This window comes from Mercenaria mercenaria, chromosome 9 (assembly GCF_021730395.1).
Source record: "Mercenaria mercenaria strain notata chromosome 9, MADL_Memer_1, whole genome shotgun sequence".
Taxonomy (NCBI): domain Eukaryota; kingdom Metazoa; phylum Mollusca; class Bivalvia; order Venerida; family Veneridae; genus Mercenaria; species Mercenaria mercenaria.
The window spans coordinates 70,708,861-70,714,860 of NC_069369.1; the positions used below are offsets into that span (position 1 = coordinate 70,708,861).

The following is a 6,000-nucleotide window of genomic DNA, read 5'->3' on the forward strand; positions in this document are numbered from 1 at the left end:
TTGCTTACCTGTCTATAATATGTCTAAGTTACCAGAAATAGATAATGCTGATATTCAATTTACAATCGATGATCAATTATTCTTAGAAACTCTTTTAATGGAAATAAGAGGAAAAACTATATCGTATTCTAGTTTTAAAAGTAAATCTACTAAATCTAAAGAACAGTGTTGATTTTAAAGATTAAAAAGCTTGAGGAAAATTTCTCCGAATCTAATCAGGAAGATTTACTTATTTCAAAGGCAGAATTAGAGAATATCAGGCATGAGAAAATGAGAGGACATTTTATTCGACCAAGAGCTAATTGGGTTGACAATGGAGAAAAACCGTCAAGTTATTTTTGTAGTTTAGAAAAGACTAACTATGTAAACAAAACAATTCCTTTTATAGAAAAAGATGACGGAAGTAAAGTCTACTCACAACAAGACATTTAAAAAAGGAACCGAACTGTTTTACAGTAAATTATAAACTAAGGGGGATACACCCTCTGATATAAATATTGAAGCTTTTTTAGAAAATGCCAATATTCCGAAGCTAAATAATGAACAATCAAATGACCTAGAAAGACTCCTTTCATTTGCAAAAGTTTCAGAAACCCTAAAATCTATGAAAAACGACAAGAGTCCCGGCTCGGATGGTTTCACTTCTAACTTTTTTAAAGTATTTTGGTTACAACTTGGTAATTTTGTAGTAAGGGCTATTAACTTTGCCTTTCTGAAGGGTCATCTCTCTGTTACACAAAAACAAGGTATTATTACTTTCATTCCAAAGGAGAATAAACCTAGACAATATTTAAAGACTTGGCGGCCTATCACACTGTTGAACACTGTATATAAGTTAGCTTCAGGTACAGTAGCAAAACGACTAAAGTTGGTTTTAGATATTCTTATTGATAGGGATCAAACAGGGTTTCTCAATGGCAGATATATAGGTGAAAATACACGTCTTATTTATGACATAATGAACTTCACTGAGCAAAATGAAATTCCGGGTCTCTTGATGATGATTGATTTTGAGAAGGCTTTTGATACTTTGTCGCTGGAATTCATTGACAGGACTTTTGAGTTCTTTAATTTTGGTCCAATGTTTAAGAAATGGATAAAACTGTTTTACACAGATATCAAAACATGTATTCAATTAAACGGGTATTTATCCGACTTTTTTTGTTATTAGAAGGGGTTGTCGTCAGGGGGACCCGATAAGTCCTTACATTTTTATTTTATGTGCCGAGATTTTAGCAATTAAAATTAGAAACAGTAAGAAAATAAAAGGACTTGTAATTGATGGAGTAGAATATAAAATAAGTCAGTTTGCAGACGATACATCGTTATTGTTAGATGGGTCTGAAACCTCTTTGCACTCTACTTATGATGTTTTAAATGAGTTTGCAATGTATTCCGGCCTAAAGGTGAATTTTGAGAAAACACATGTTGTGTGGATCGGTGCTTTGAAATACAGTACAAGATCAATAAAAACAAGATGGAAATTAAACTGGGGTACAAAATCATTTAAACTGTTGGGTTTGAAATTTCATATTGACCATAAAAGAATGTGCGATATAAATTACAAAGAAAAGGTTGATAAAATAAGGAACGTAATTTCGTACTGGAACAAAAGAAACCTTAAGCCGATTGGCCGGATTACTGTTGTAAAATCTCTTCCTTTACCATTGCTGACACATCTTTTTATGTCTCTACCAAATCCCGAAACACAGAACTTACAGGAAATAAATAAACTGTTTTTGGACTTTGTTTGGCAAGGGCCGGCAAAAATTAAAAATTCAGTAGCAGTAAAGGAATATGCAGAAGGCGGATTAAAAATGGTTGACGTGTACGCATATATGAAAAGTTTAAAACTTACCTGGTTTAAAAGGATGTTAAAGGGTACAAATAACAAATGTTACAGTCTTATTGGTAATTTACTGAATTTGGAAAAACTATCGATTGGGGAAAGGGATACATAGACATAATGGTCAACAACGTTAAAAATTGCTTTTGGAAAGATGTATTGCGTGCATATTCTGAATTAATTGAAAAATCTGAGATAGCTACGGTGGGCAATTTTCTTGAAATGCCATTATTCTATAATCACTTTTTTCTAATTGATAGAAAACCTATTTTTTTGAAGTTATGGTATGATAAAGGTATTAGATATGTGAAAGATATTATGAACAGAAATGGGATTTTTATTGACCAACAAGACCTAGAGAGAACTTCGGATTTGAAAATAAATTTTCTTACATATGCAGGAATGAAAAGAGCAATCTTACAAGCTTTTAAATCTGTTCGTTTAATGGATAAAACGTCGGATTTGAACTATGTTTTCCCAGTTATACCTTTTTTATGAAGCCTATTTTAGGTATAGACAAAGGAATAAAACAAATGTACAAAATTTTTATAAAAAAAAAACTCCCACAATCCAACGTCTCAAGAAAAATGGTGTAATATCTTTGATATTGATAACGCTGAAAGGAAATATATATATAGCTGGGTTTATATGACCTGTAATGATACATATTTACAATGGTTACAAACTAGAATTGCTCATAGACTATTAGGTACCAATGTTTTGTTATTCAAAATGAACAAGACTATAACCGAATATTGTACATTTTGTAAACATGAAAAAGAAACTCTAGTTCATTTATTTTGGGAATGTAGTCATGTAAAACATTTGATCACAGAAATTGAAAAACTTGCCAAGACTTATGATGATAAGTTTTTTACTAATTGTAAATACTTTATCTTGGGATATCCAGGAAAAACTGTATGTAATTATAATGTGTTGTGTTTAGAAATTAAAAAAATATATTTCTCTGTAAAAGAAAAGATGTTATACCATCTTTACATGGACTTAAAGCAAGTTTTAAACTTGCTTCCGCAATAATTTTTTTTTTGAAGCACGTTTAAGGCCCGTTTATTTGTCACAATATATTCTACATTTACATTTCAATAATATACAAATATCTTGTACTATTTTTAACATGTACATATAGTAGTTGTTGGCCATTTTAAGGAACGTAATGGTTAAAAATAACAACAATAAGGGGAAAAAAAGAACAAAAAGAAAAGTAAGAAGACTACCATGGTATGTAGATTTTGTTGTTTAAAGTAAAGGGAGGAAACATTTCCAATCGTTATTGAAATTATCAAGACGATCGTTACGGAACGCTGTATATTTTTCTAGTTTTAACCTATTTATCAGCTTTTGTTTAAAATTAGTTATTTCTGGTACTATTTTCTTTATTTTACATTTGTATATATAGTATTTTAAGAGCATGAGAATATATGAGATTACTTTGTTTTTTGAGTGAAAGAATGTCAGGAACTTATTCTGTTGTACCTGAATATCACAATCGTTCAACCATTTGAAAATTTGGTTCCAAAATTTCTAAATCTTTGTACAGTTCCAGAACAAGTGTTCCATACTTTCAACGTCCATATTACAAAAGTCACACAGGCTCGATTCTGTTAAGTTGCATTTAAATAAAAATTTGTTTGTTGCAATATTTCTGTGGAGAAAATTAAAATGGAAGTTTTGTAAACTATTATCTTTGCAACAAGTAATAGAATTTTTGAATATATCTTTCCAACAGAACTGATTTTCCGGAAAGAATAATTCCCATTTAATTTGAGATTTTGTTTTTTCCTCTGACAGTTTTTTTTTTTTTTTTTTTTTTGAATTTTAGTTAAGTTTTTATTCAAGTAACAGGATTTTGTTGTTTCTAATAATCTATATAAGTTTATTTCATCTGTTGTATCGTTTATATCAATTGTTCCTAATTTCATTTTCCATTCTTTTGGAATTGATGCAATTAATCTATGATAGTTTAAAAATTCTGAGTTAGGTATATGATATTCGTTTTTAGGTATATCAAATGTTTTGAACTGTTTAGTTTCCGCGTCGTAGATATCTTTAATATAAATTATGTTTTCCTTTATCCATAAAGGGAGACTTATTATTGATTTATTATTTTTAATAAGCGAATTATTCCAAATTATTTGCATTGTTATGTTTTGTGGATTTTTGTTGAAATTTATTTTGCTCCATGAAATGAGGATATCTTTTAAGAATGTATTTTCCAATTTTAATTTTAAAACATCTTTTTCATTTAAGTTACATTTAAATAGATTCATCTCAGATACATTTTCCAATCTCTTGTTTGTTATTTCTTTCCACTTTCCATTATTGGAATTGTTTTTTATCCTTTTTGTCCAGCTAGCTTTGATAGAATTCAAATATATTGGAATGTCTACCATGTTTATACCTCCACAGTCATAATCCTGTATTAAGATATTTCTTTTGATTTTATCTCTTTTGGAATTCCAAATAAATTCATAACTATTCTGTGTCAGTATTTTGATTATTTTTTCAGAAGGGTTTGAAAGTACTGAAAATAGGTATGTTAATTTGGGAAGGATTAATGATTTTAGTATGGAAACATTTCCTATTCCGCAATAATTAATAAAACATGTAGAGTAGATAAACAAAAGGGATGGACTCTTGTAGAACTTCTAAGCCATTAAAGAAGTATACTCATGCTTTATTTGATAATTAATTTGAATTATTGTAGAACTTCTAAGCCATTAAAGAAGTATACTCATGCTTTATTTGATAATTAATTTGAATTATTGTAGAACTTCTAAGCCATTAAAGAAGTATACTCATGCTTTATTTGATAATTAATTTGAATTATTGTAGAACTTCTAAGCCATTAAAGAAGTATACTCATGCTTTATTTGATAATTAATTTGAATTATTGTAGAACTTCTAAGCCATTAAAGAAGTATACTCATGCTTTATTTGATAATTAATTTGAATTATTGTAGAACTTCTAAGCCATTAAAGAAGTATACTCATGCTTTATTTGATAATTAATTTGAATTATTGTAGAACTTCTAAGCCATTAAAAGAAGTATACTCATGCTTTATTTGATAATTAATTTGAATTATTGTAGAACTTCTAAGCCATTAAAGAAGTATACTCATGCTTTTTTTGATAATTAATTTGAATTCCTACTTAAGCATAAATTTATTAGTGTGGAGAAGAAACCTTTTATATGAATATTTAGATATCGTGTTGATAAGTTTGTCATGTTTTTCTCTCGTAGCAAATGCTTTCGGTTGAGATATTTTGAACACTGTTGGAATTCATATTGTAAATGTTTATATTATATGTAACATTCGGAATTATGTAGACATAGAAATGAAATGTAGTTTTTAAAATAATGCAGTTTTAAAAGCAGGCTTATAATTGACTGAATATGTAGAAAAATGGGGTAGAATAACAACTTTCTATAAACAGTAATGTAGAATTGAATAGTAATATTTGTATGAAATTGTTAAATTATTATCAATGTTTCACAGTTATATTATTAACTCTGCTTTAAATCTTTTTTTTGTGTGTCTGAATGATTTATTTTGTTTAAACTTTGCAGTAAGTAGTGAGATACCAATGTTAGTTTAGTACTGAAAAAGCCATAGCGCTTGTTTGTAATATTTGAATTGATTTTTTCTGAATAAACTACACCCCACAAAAAAAAAAGGAATTCCTCATCAACTGTAATAAACTTTACTTACTAAATATATAAAGTAATTATTTACGTAGAGTTAAATTCACAATAAAATGTCCTGCAGTAACAGTCGTTTCTTAAAACTTTCAGTTTTTAGTGGTGTGGCATATTTATACAGTGTTTAGCGACACAAGTATGAAATTGCTTCTGTTTAAAGCCTTGCGCTTGGTACTGTTAGTATATGTAAACTTGTTAATTTACGTTTTCTTTAATTGTATATACTAGTAGTTTTCACATTTTCACACATGAAACTTATATCTAGCATACTTTCAATCAGCCCCATTTCTCCAATCCAACGTAGAAAAATAGTTTTAACAGTTTTTTTAACAAACTGTAAACATTTGAAAGGAATAATTATGTAGATGCCAAAATCATGGAAAACGTTTAATTGAAACAGCAAAAGAGCTTACCGATGGAAGTTGTCTTAAT

The 6,000-nt window shown here is 28.6% G+C and overlaps 1 long non-coding RNA gene across 2 annotated transcripts in view; it reads right to left on the reverse strand.

Moving 5' to 3' along the window:
* Nucleotides 1-6,000, reverse strand: part of LOC123547416 (uncharacterized) — a 28,132-nt gene extending 22,132 nt beyond the window's left edge. Inside the window, exon 1 of one of the 2 annotated variants that reach the window (XR_008372477.1) lies at nucleotides 5,982-6,000. This is a non-coding gene — a long non-coding RNA (uncharacterized LOC123547416). The remainder of the gene's footprint in view (nucleotides 1-5,981) is intronic. The other variant, XR_006685643.2, reaches the window with a different exon arrangement.